Source organism: Mauremys mutica, chromosome 6 (genome assembly GCF_020497125.1).
Source record: "Mauremys mutica isolate MM-2020 ecotype Southern chromosome 6, ASM2049712v1, whole genome shotgun sequence".
Classification (NCBI taxonomy): Eukaryota; Metazoa; Chordata; order Testudines; family Geoemydidae; genus Mauremys; species Mauremys mutica.
The window spans coordinates 12,358,441-12,371,238 of record NC_059077.1 but is presented as its reverse complement, the minus strand read 5'-3'; the positions used below and the strand labels follow the sequence as shown (position 1 = coordinate 12,371,238).

The 12,798-nt window shown below is 46.1% G+C and overlaps 1 protein-coding gene across 4 annotated transcripts in view; it reads right to left on the bottom strand.

Annotated features, from left to right (window-relative positions):
* Positions 1 to 10,897, bottom strand: part of RNF165 (ring finger protein 165) — an 86,423-nt gene extending 75,526 nt beyond the window's left edge. For all 4 annotated transcript variants that reach the window (XM_045020421.1, XM_045020418.1, XM_045020420.1 and 1 more), the window contains exon 1: positions 10,702 to 10,897. The gene's annotated coding sequence lies outside the window, so the exon portion shown is untranslated. The remainder of the gene's footprint in view (positions 1 to 10,701) is intronic.
* Positions 10,898 to 12,798: the final 1,901 nt, after the last annotated feature.

The following is a 12,798-nucleotide window of genomic DNA, read 5'->3' as shown; positions in this document are numbered from 1 at the left end:
ACCTCTATCTGGGACAGTTCCTCACCTAAAAAGAATTGCTCAGTTTGGATATCTCCCTCACATCTTCCGCCATGAAGACTGATGCAAAGAATTCATTTAGTTTCTCCAAAATGGCCTTATCTTCCTTGAGTGTCCTTTAGCATCTCAATCATCCAATAGCCCCACTGGTTGTTTAGCAGGCTTCCTGCTTCTGATGTAGTTTTTAAAAAAAAATTGCTGTTACTTTTTGAGTCTTTGTCTAGCTGTTCTTCAAATTCTTTTTTGGCCTTCCCAATTATACTTTTACACTTCACTTGCCAGAGTTTATGCAGAAGGCAGGTTTGTGAGGCTGCAGTCAGGGAAGGAAGCGCTGGGATGTGCCTTCACAGGCTGCATCCCTGCAAACCTGCCTGCAGACAGGGCAGCAACGGGGAGAAGGGCTGCAACCCAGATGCCTGGGTTTCTACAGGAAGTGAGGGCACTGGGGGGCCTATGGGTTTACATGGTACCTCTCCCTGCACTGTCCAGGAGTTGGCCTCAGCACATCCCACTACTTCCTTCTCTGGGTGCAGCCCACTGCTAGGGCACAGCCTGGAGAGGACAGGGAGATGTAGCATCCAGCTCCAGCTCCATCCCTGGATTCCCTGCTACTGCCCTGCCCACAGCCTCTCTTCCTAGCCTGTAACCCCTTACCTCCTGTGTGGGCCCTGCATGCAGGCAAGTTTGTGAGTCTGCAGCCCCAGAAGGAAGCACTGGGATGGGCTGAGCACCAGCCACAGGCAGGTTACAGTGGCTGCAGCCAAGGAAGGCAAGTCCCACCACTTCCTTCCCAGTTTTCAGCCCTGCAAACCTGCCTGGAGTGGGCTCTCAGCCCATCTCAGCACTTGCTTCCCTGTCTGCAGCTTTGCGAACCTGCAGGCAAGTAGGGGTTTTCTTCCATAAATGTTGTTAATAAGTAGCATGCCGATATCCAAATGCCATTAACATTCAAGTCAGTGAGATGGGATTGGTTTCTCGCAAAATGTTGCTATTAACTAGAATTGGTCAATATCCAGGTTGCTATTAAGTGGATAGATTCCCACTTAGGAACATAGGACCAGCTATACTGGATCGCAACTGGGTCCATCTAGTCTAGTATCTTCTCTACAGTCAGACACTTCACAAGAAGGTGCAAGAAACCAATAGAAAATAATGGTCCTCACTACTTTTGCAGCAGAAGAAGCTGTTGGTTGCACAAGAGTCTCCTTCGTCCAGCTCCAAGAATTCTCTCTCTTAAGCAGTTAAGTTTGCAGCCCTCCCAGAAATCCTAAAGTCAGCCCTTCATTTTTGTGTCTGGGTTTTTCAGGCAGCTAAGCAGCCTAGGAGGGGGAAGCATTTCAGATAACAACTTAGGTCATCAATCAAGTAGTCTAGTGGCAAAGATAAAGAAATGTTTCAAGTGTAACTTCCAGGGTTTGTACCGTCTCATATTGTTGTGTTTCAAAAATACACTCCACTCTAAAACACAGTGAAGCATCTCCTTTGGAAGTAAGGGCAGATTTTTGAAGTAATCAGCATCCACAATGGGGGGCCCTGGTTGTCATTCAGCAGCAAACACTGTGGCCCTTTTGAAAGTCTGCCCATAGTGGCTCAGCGCATCGTGTGCGCAGCTCTCCTGAAAATCTGGCCTCTAATTTTGGTGCCTAAATAAGAGCTGAGCTCTTTTGAAAATCTGAACACTAGTGTTCATGGGCTTGAATGCCTTAAATTAAAATCTGTGGGTGAAATCCTAGCCCTACTGAAGCCAACAGGAGTTTTGTCATTGAATCCAATGGGACCAGGATTTCATCTCATATCTGCGGACCAATACAAGCTTAAAGCAGCAGATTTTGCCATCAGTATCTTAAGGCTCCGAGCCTAGTGACTTGTATGTCATGGAAAAGGTAGAATAAAGAGAGTGACAATAAAGACTAGCTGACCCAGTGGTTAGAGCAGTAGCGTGGGACTCTGGAGGTTTCCTGCTCTGCCACAGATGTCGTGTGTGACCTTGGGCATGTCACTAAGCTGCTCATTGTCTCAGTTTCACGGCTATAAAATGGGGATAATAGCACTTTCCTATTTCACAGGGGTGTTATGAGGATAAATACATTACATGATTGTGAGGTGCTCGGATGCTACTGTGATGGGGGCTGTATGAGTATCTTAGACAGAACAAGTATCTTTGACCTGTTGGCAATCTCTCTTGGCACTGAGCCATGCTGTTGAGTGACCCATAGGATATCCCCTGCAGGCTGCCATTCTTATCCTCTGGTGTGGAAGTGCTTTCTTGTTGCCATGCTTAAAGGCAAGCGATGCACAGCACGAGGCATTTAAGACACATGTTTCTATCTGTTAATCAATCAAAGACAATGGGAGCATCTGTGATTTATTAAGGAAGAGAAATCCAAGACACATTCAGCTTCTTATAGGGGGAAGACATCTTTGTGGAGCAATTCTAACAGTCACCCAGGTTGCATCACAGAGGTGTTGGATTTGTTTCTTAATACTGAGACACAACCCTGGGCTGAGCTTGAGAACTCTTGTCTCGGAATCATGGGAATTGCTGTCTGGAGCCTAGATGCTTGTTCTCTGAATTGATAAACCCTCTGAGTGTTCATAGAGGAAGGAACAATAGCACTGCCAGACTGCGATAGTATATGTGCATTAGGCAGTTGAGAAAACAGTGCTAAGAATTTGAAGACCACAGCATTGCAAGCACCAAGCATTAAAAAAATCATGAATCAGACCCCTCCAAAATCATGAGCCTGACTTAAAACTCAGGAGATTTTATAGAAATAATACATTTGGTTCTCTTCTTTGTCTCCTGGAATTTGGACCTTTGGGATAAACTCGGTTTACTTACTCATGCATTTCTCTGCACTCCAAGGAATAGTGAGCTGAGATTTAAGCGGAAAGCACCACATATTGTGAGACTTGCAATAAAGTCACGAGAGTTGGCAATACTTGGAGTAGGCGCCTATTCGTGCAAGAGGCTATGCATTAGAGTTTGGGTGTTCAGCGCTACGGCTGGTCAGAAATAAAAATTTCTCATGGAAATTTGCAACAACAACAAAAAAACTTGGTTTCATCAAAATTTAACACAGAAGTTTTGTTTTATGCCAAAACCAGAAATATTTTGATTGCAAATGAGATTTATAGTTTGTGCCTCATGTCCAGCTGGACTACATCTTCCACACTGCATCAAGATGTCCCCTCTTGGTGATGAGAAGCTCTGAGTCATGGAGTCCCTGGCAATGGATGCCTTATGGCAGGGTTTCTCAAACAGGGGTTGCCGCTTCTGTAGGGAAAGCCGCTGGCGGGCCGGGCCAGTGTGGTTACCTGTCCCGTCCGCAGGTCCGGCCGATCACGGCTCCCACTGGCCGCGGATCGCTGCTCCGGGCCAATGGGAGCTGCTGGAAGCGGCGCAGGCCGAGGGACTTACTGGCCGCCACTTCCAGCAGCTCCCATTGGCCCGGAGCAGCGATCCACGGCCAGTGGGAGCCGTGATCGGCCAGACCTGCGGACGGGGCAGGTAACCACACTGGCCCGGCCCGCCAGGGGCTTTCTGTACGGAAGCGGCACCCCCTGTTTAAGAAACCCTGCCTTATGGGAAATGTAGTCCACCTGGAAAATCCTAGCACATAGAAGAAAATGGCACACAAGGAGCAAATTACAACTCCCCTTTTTTGGTTGAAATATGTCAGTTTTCAGCTGACAGATTTTGACAACAACAACGACAATAATAATAATTTTCTGTGGAAAGCAGACACTTTTTGGAAAAAAAAATTCATTAGTCAAAACCCCAATTTTCTGTCAAAAAACAGTTTTGACAGAAAAATTTCAATCATCTTGCAGAACTGAACCTTAGATTATCAACTGAAGTCCAGGCAGATGTATGTGGAGTATTGGTACAGTAGATAGGGCACTTGATTTAAGTGTTGGGAGACCTGGTTCTACCACATACCTGCTGATGCGCTGGATGAAAATTGCTAAGCATTATTATTCATTACAGATAGTCTAGCACATCAGTGTGCTCCCAACAACAGACATTATTATTACATAAATCATATACATGCTTCCCAGGTGCTGGGATGAGGAGAACGCTGGTCCTTCAGCCCCACAAGCACAAGCCCCTAATCACTTAAGCTAATATAGAGCTCCTGTTGGCGTTACCATTAGTAGGCCTTTTATCCTCTATGTCTGTCAGCCAATGGCGAGCAACACCACCACGCTCAGTCACTCACACACAAAGCCAGCATGTGCTCTTTGGGACAGGGACTGTCTTTTTTTTTTTTTTATGTGTTTGTACAATTACTGATGCTTGTACTGTTTGTCCATGACTGGGTCTCCTAGGCACTACCACAATACATATAATAATAATTAATAACAAAGGGCCCAGGCTACCCAGTTTGACTCTGAACTTCTCCAAAGTGCCAGAGAGTCTGGTTCCAGCATCCCAGTCCCGACTCATCTCTAATGTTAGTTAGCTGCCTTCAGGGATGAATTTGGCTGATTATCTTTTAACTGTCTGATGCTGGTAACTATTAGCAACAAAGGTGAAACTCCAACCCCAGTGGCTGTAGTTAATGGCTGCAGTCCATGCTGAAACTAAGGAGGAAAGCTTAGTAGCAAGCAGAGAATGTATGAAAAGGGAGGGGTTATACTGAAATCTTTTTCTTAGCCTGGAGCTTTGTTAGATTGGAGTTGGTGCAGGCAGCTGAATAGACCTACCCACACTCCCAAATTCCTGTACCTGTGAGTCCCTTTTATTTGGAAGTCTGTGGCACTGATTGCCAACCCCATCATGAGTCAGGTCCTCAAAAATCATAAGATTGGCTTAAAAATCATGAGAATTATAATCAGTATGTTTTGGGTTCTTTTTCTGTGATTTCCATTTCCAAATTACATAGTCCTGTGTGTTTAGGTCTCCAAACATTTTATTATTCATACCAAATGAGGCCATTTAGAAAACGCTACCTGCCCTCTTACATGGCAAGGGCAGAACACTGAATACTTTCATAGATGAGTCTGATGTTAATTACACATTGGTAATTAAAACTGCAAGAGCTGGCAGCACTGTATCAAAAGTCTTACATTATTTGGTGTTTTTTCTAAACGTGGCCCAAGTGAACTCTAAAGACTCAAAACCCAGAAAGCAGATAACAAGAACAAATATTTGTATCTCAAAAACAACGAGAAGTCCTTGTGGCACCTTAGAGACTAACACATTTATTTGGGCATAAGCTTATTTGGGCATAAATTTGTTAGTCTCTAAGGTGCCACAAGGACTCCTCGTTGTTTTTGCAGATACAGACTAACACAGCTACCCCTCTGAAATTTGTATCTCATGATTTTTAAGCTAATCTCACGATTTTGGGGGCGTGACATGTAATTTTTTAACCTTTGGGATTGGCAATATTATATTTACAGTCTTTTGCCAAGTCTTAGATTCACTATAGTCTTGGGAGAACCAAAAGGACTTGCTGTTTGTAAAATAAATGTGACTACTGCACCAAATGACATTGCACTAGGGTCACGCTGAGGGTAACATGACAGACCACTGTTGCACTCGGAATTCTGCAATAATTTAAAGAACACCAGCTGCACATCACAAACAAGCTGCATTTTTTTTTTCAGATAGACTCATGTAAGATGGCTGCTGCCATCTTATGGTTTTAAGGCAGACAATTAAGGGGAACTATTTGTTCTAAGGAAAGCCACACCTGATATCAACATATAACAGAGATACTACTTTATGCAGTGATCCTGTAGTTATTCAGGATTAGGCTGAGGGTTCACCAAGGAACATCTAAGAGGTGCAGAAAATAGTGATTCAGTAGGTAGCATTCTTCTTTCTGAATTTGTACTGAACCGGCATGATATTATAGAGCCCCATGTTATCATAGTGCCGTCTTTCAGATCCCATGGTCCTGACCACTTCAGGTCATTAAATATTTAATGGCACTTTTGTAAGCATTTGAGTTATAAATCCTTATATTCTCTCTTCCTAAATATATCCCTGGCTGTTTCATTTGGCTACGGTATTAGTCACTTCCTATGTCAACTGCTGTGTAATATTCCTGTTCACTGTTCATCAGCTGCCATGTTTCACCTCGCAGGTGTGGGTGAACAGTGAAAGTTTCACCTTGTTGGAGGCGTAGGTGGCCATTCATTAATATATTAAATGTATAAGTCAAATGCAGACCAGGATGGCGTAGGGATGAGTAATGGCCTACAGAGTCTTCTGCATCTCAGCTGAAACTCTTAGCTTAGTAGTGACTGAAAAGTAGTTATGGTGCTGTGACTATTCAGTGGCTTACATGAAATGAATCCGTGATCTCGATCTGTTGCCCAGCAGACGGGCCATCACAAAACCAGCAAACCAGCTGACGTTGACTGGTAGTCTTGCTGACAATCTCAGCACGGACGCAAAGAATGGAATGGGTATGGAAGCTAAAGCCTCTCTGCCTGTGTCAAGGCAGTCCCTTCGCAATGAGGTCCCAGCCCTTTGGAGAAGACTGTGCTGTCACAATCTGTGATATAGCTGCTTGGGATTAAATAGAGCCCTTCATTCCCCAGGGCTGTCAGTCTTTCTTAGTCCCTTATGATGAGTTGACTTGTGGGATTTATGGGCCCTCCCCTCACTCGAGGGGCAGATCTTTTGTTCCTTTGGTGGGCTGCACCAACTAACCCAGAATTCATCTAGGATGGCATCTTCCACCAGCACAAAATTCATGCACAAGTAATAAAGATGCCAGACTGTACATATTAGACTGCATTACAGACGAGATCTATTGTTATACTCAGACACTTACCAGGATTATGCTTGACACACAGGGCTTGTGTACACTTGAAACACGACGGGGCACAGCTGTGCCACTGTAGCACTTTAGTGTAGTCACTCTACACCAACAGGAGGGGTTCTCCCATCGGCATAAGTAATCTACCTCCCCAACAGACGGCAGCTAGGTTGATGGAAGAATTCTTCTGTTGGCCTAGCACTGTCCACAAAGGGACTTGGGTCAGCTTCACTATGTCGCTCAAGGTGTGGATTTTTCACACCCCTGAGCAACATATCTGGGCCAGTCGAGTTTTCTAGTGTAGATCAGCCCACAATGTACCGCTTCAAGCTAAGGCCATAGATTCATAGATTCTAGGACTGGGAGGGACCTCGAGAGGTCATCAAGTCCAGTCCCCTGCTCTCATGGCAGGACCAAATATTGTCTAGACCATCCCTGATAGACATTTATCTAACCTACTCTTAAATATCTCCGGAGATGGAGATTTCACAACCTCCCTAGGCAGTTTATTCCACTGTTTAACCCCCTGACAGTTAGGAACTTTTTCCTAATGTCCAACCTAAACCTCCCTTGCTGCAGCCCATTGCTTCTTGTTCTATCCTTAGAGGCTGAGGTGAACAAGTTTTCTTCCACCTCCTTATGACACCCTTTTAGATACCTGAAAACTGCTATCATGTCCCCTCTCAGTCTTCTCTTTTCCAAACTAAACAAACCCAGTTCTTTCAGCCTTCCTTCATAGGTCATGTTCTCTAGACCTTTAATCATTCTTGTTGCTCTTCTCTGGACCCTCTCCAGTTTCTCCACATCTTTCTTGAAATGCGGTGCTCAGAACTGGACACAATACTCCAGCTGAACCTGACCAGCGCAGAGTAGAGCGGAAGAATGACTACACCCCAGGTGGTATAGCAACATATTTACAGTGCCGTACCTGTGCTGTTGTTTTCCCATAGTGGAGATACAGACTAAGGCAATAGAAGGGGGTTCTCCATCCCCCTAGGAGTTCCTCCTCTCTGAGCGACGGTAGCAAGGTTGATGGAGGCATTTTTCCATCCACCTAGCTGCATCTACACAAGGGGTAGGTTGGCATCACTATGGCACTCAGAGGTGTGGATTTTTCACACCCCTGAGCAAAGTAGCTACGTCGATCTAAGTTTTAAGCATAGACCAAGCGTACTACAGCAGTTTCCATGTAAGCCAGGGAAGGCTGAATGAAACAGCCAGCCTAATGTTTATAAGAGCAAATAGCTAAATTTTATTTTAAGGTCTTAACAAGTTTGATCTCTAGGGGTCAGACCAAAGGTCCATCTACCCCAGTATCCTGTCTTCCTACAGTAGCCAGTGCCAGATGCTTCAGAGGGAATGACCAGAACTGGGCAATGTATTAAGTTATCCATCCTCTGTCGACCAGTCCCAGCTTCTGGCTGTCAGAGATTTAGGGACACCCAGAGCATGGGACATCCCTAAGCATCTTAACTAATAGCCATTGGTGGACCTATCCTTTTCCATATTAAAGACCAAAATCCTGCTATCATTTAGCCAAAATCCCAGATTTCAGTGGAAACTTTGCCTGCATAAGGACTGTAAGTACTGTAGGTATCTCTAATTACTGTCCTGGAGTGTGTAACGTAGAAAGAAAAGTAGATGCTACTGCCCAGTGCAATAGGAGAGAGAGACATGAAATAAGAGGGCCGGGTTCAGGGTATCAGTTACTTTGGAGTTGCCTGATCTTGGTCAGTTGTGTTATGCTTTAGAAAAGGCTGGTAGAAATAACTTGCTTCCGGGGTCAAGTAACACCTGTTTTTCCTTTGTACTCATTGTCTATTCATGAAACACATGGCCCCTACACACACACACACACACACAGAGACACACTTCCTCTTTTGGCAGAGCATTTGTGGCACTTATACCACGCTCACATTTTTTATAGCTGGGATAATGAACCTAACATCTACATAGTCTTTTGCATCTGAGGAACTCAAAGCACATTCCTGAGAGTGACTTACCCACACCCATCCAGCAGGCCATTGACAACACTGCAAATAGAAACCAGGACTCCCACAGCCAGGGCCGGCTTTAGGAAGCGCGGGGCCCAATTCGAATACCCGGCGGCGGTCCGGGTCTTCGGCGGCACTGAAGGACCTGTTGCTGGAGTGCCGCCGAAGACCCGGACCACTGCCGGGTGAGCAAAAATTAAAAAGTTAGGCGCTCTTCTTTAGAGTGCGGGGCCCTCTTAGGCGCAGGGCCCGATTCGGGGAAATCGGACTAAAGCTGTCCCTGCCATTTGTTGCCCTAACCCCCAGACCACACTGCCTCTACTATAGGATGTAGTCGCACACTTTAAGCACCACTCTTGCTTAACACGAGAGGGAATCTGAACATCAAGACAGGACCAGAAAAGTTTCCAGTCTAGTTACTTTTTACATGGTTACATGAAACCTTCTGATATATTAAATTCCAAGAAAGGGCTTGGGTCATTACATACTGCGTCCCTAAACTCTCCCTGTGATTTCACTTGGCTGTGATGATCAGCATATCCTCATCCAAACCATTCTATAGTAGGTGCCATTAAACAATGGGCATGTACCACACACTTCGCTATAGATTATAAAACCAGAAGAGACCACTGTGATCATCTAGTGTGACCTCCTTTACCTATGATATTTGGCAAGCTCAGTAGTGACCGAAGACTGAATGGGACATGGAGGGTGAACTACCTTCTCTTTCCTAGACGTTGTCATACCAGGTCATGACCAGGGCACTGTTAGTTTGCACCGATGCTCCCTTCTATGGTGCAGCTTCAGGTTCTAAACCCATGACCCTGAATGGTGCGGAACGCCCAGCAACTCCCGTTGATCTCAGTGGGAGAGGAGGATGCTTAGCTTCGGGCATGGTCAAGCCTGATTCTGCTGCCTTTGCTCACGCTGTGAGTCATCCTGTTGGTTTCAAGAGTCTACTCATGGAATAAGGTAATAATCTGACACAGCAAGGGTAGCAGAATCTAGCCCAGGGAAGGGCAAACTACAGCCCACGGTAGGGTGACCAGATGTCCCGATTTTATAGGGACAATCACGATTTTTGAGTCTTTTACTTATATAGCCCTCTAACCCCCTGCCCTGAGCCTCCTCCTGCACCCCGCACCCCTCCTGCACTCCAACCCCTGCCCTGAGCCCCCAACCCTCTGCCTTGAGCCCCCTGCCACACCAGAGCCCCCCGCCCTGAGCCCCCTCCCACACCTCAACCCTTTGCCGTGAGCCCCTTCCTGCACACCGCACCCCCTCCTACACCCCACATTCCCTCCCACACCCCAACCCCCTGCCCTAGCCCTACATTCATGGCCCTGCGTACAATTTCCCCACCCAGATGTGGCCCTTAGGCCAAAAAGTTTGGCCATTTAGGTTTCACCAAGAAAAACTGAGCATGCAGGAGGTGAGATGTTTATAGACTCATGATTCATAATACTGCAGTTTACAGGGAATATAACACCATTCATGATTAAGAAATGCTCTTATTTTCTGCCAAATATATAAAATAATCACTCATCCCCTGAGCAGCCAAAGCGAATTATACATTGTATTAGCCCCATACCCTGTAATTCTGGTATAGAATGAAATCATTTCCCAAGTTCCTAAATCTCTTTTCTGACGTCAAATTACAAATGTCTTGCCTAGGATCATCACTGAGATGACTAATGAACACTTGTTATAAGTGAGTTTATAAATGTTATTAGGAGATTTCTATTAAAGGCCAGGCTAAAAAAAAATGTGGATTTAACAAGAACGACAAGAGGAGGAGGAATCTGCATAGATTTCACAGCTCTTTTCCTGCCAGGCAAACGAAAGCCACAATGTTTGCAGCTCAGTGAATGCAGAAATCGCTGGCTGCTCACTGACTTTGACGGACATACCTTCTGAAGTGCAGGAGCCCTGATTATCTTCAGGTTCATTCGGAGCTTTAGAAAGCTCTCACTGGGACCCCTGGGAGCATGCTACCCCACTACTGCACCGCAGGGCAGGGCAGGGCTGGGTGCAGGCGGATATTCTTTAAGATCCTATCGCTGCATCTCCAAGCTCTTGTAAAGCATTTTTAGACTACAGCTGATCTGAGACAGATTTAAAAAAAAAAAAATCTCAGGTGGTATTGTGATCTCACTTATGACAGCATAAATCCAGAGCTGATGTTTATTCTGGATTGGTGCTGGTGTCATCAAGATTCAAATCTGATGCCTTGTTTTCTGATGATGCATTTTGTTAGCTTTGTTTGGGAGCCATGGCTCATTTTCACGATGACTTCTCACTGGCACTGGGGCCTCAAAGACAGCTCCTATTTAAAACTATCGCCTCCTGCAAGTGGTGCAGGACAGGTGCGCAGTGAAGGTGCAATCACTGATGAGATAGGCCTATGAGAGATGGGCCCCACACAAAACCCTGACATGAACTTCAGGGAAGTTCAGATCTGGAGGGAAATGTCATGTCCAGCCCTATCTCTTTAGTGGGTTACACCAAAACCCTGGAACTAAACTCCCCCTAGCTGGGATCTAGATTTTGCTGCTGGGATCCATGACTAAGACTTACACAAATAATAAGCAGCCAGAAAAACATTGGATGAAACAGGTAGTTTTTCCTCATCTCCAAAGCTACACAGCGAAGGGGAAGCACTTGCCTGCTTACTTTTCTATAAACAAATGCCACTATCCATCACAAGCACAGTGATGAGATGGACAGACAGAAGGATAGCAGGATGGGAGGACAGATTTCGAAGCATTTTAGAGGCATTAATGAATTCCCCTTCACAATAACCCTGGGAAGTACGCAGAGAGGTTGCCTTTAATAACTCACCTCAGAGCCCTCAGTATTTGCGGTATCCTAGGAACTCCCTATCATCAATATGCAGAAGCTGAGGGAAATTTTTTAAGCAATTGTCACTTTTCCGGGGTGAGGGGGGAGTGGCTGCACTAAGTATTATTTCCATCTTGCAGCTGGGGAAACGGAAGCGAAGGAAAGTGACTCGCGCAAGGGGACACAACGAGCAGAGTCAGGAACAGAATCGCAGGTCTCCTTCCTCCCAGGTCCAATCAGAACCCTGTCCTCCCCTTCCAGGAAGGCGGATTGTCTTTTTTACTTTTTTCACTGCCATTTCACATGGCTGGAGAGAAGGAAGCAGGAGAAGTGGATGTGCGGCCTCACAGTACACGCCTAAAGCTTATGCAAGTTAAATTTAGTTCTAACTAAAACCATGTGCCTTGGGCTGCAATGCCAATTGTGAGTGCTCTTTCTCTTCTCTCCTCTCCCCGCACCGCCCCCCGAACCCCCCCCCCCGTAGCTGTTTCTTTAGCTGATGGCAAATCTTCAGCTTTCCCAAAAGAGATGGGCCTTTTAAAACAAGCCTCTAATTCTCTTCCCCTCCCCCAGTTTTGAGTTGGCAATGAAATAAATGTAAAAAGTGGGTTCAAATAAGCAGGCAAGTCATGGCGTCCTCTAGGGCTCTGTTGTGCCTGGGAGGCTCAGACCTGCAACAGAGCCTCAGCTGCACACTCCAGGTGGCAGGCAGGCAGGCTCAGCGCTGCCTGGAGTTCCCAGGCAGTGCAGCAGCAGCACCCTTCTAGGGTCTGTCTTCACTGAAAAGATACCGTGGGTTCTTATTTGAGTGTTGCCCCTAACACCTCTCCAGTCCACACACAAAAGCCTCTCACCTGAGTTACGCGGTGCTTTCATCCCAGGCTAGCTGCTCCGGCTGGGGATGTGAGTGACAGCCCAGGTACCACGTTTACTTGGGCTGGTAGCCCACCCATTGGGACGCAGGCGACATCACTCAAGTGCTAATAGTCCTCCAGTGCCTTCCCACAATTCCCCTCATGTGCCAGAGGGACAGACAAGTTCTCCCACTATTCATAAAGCAGCTCAGTTTACTGCAGCACAAAGAACCATGGGATGTGCCCGCAGAGTCCTAGCAACACACACAGAGGGTGCACACGCAGGGGCGGCTCCAGGCACAAGCACACCAA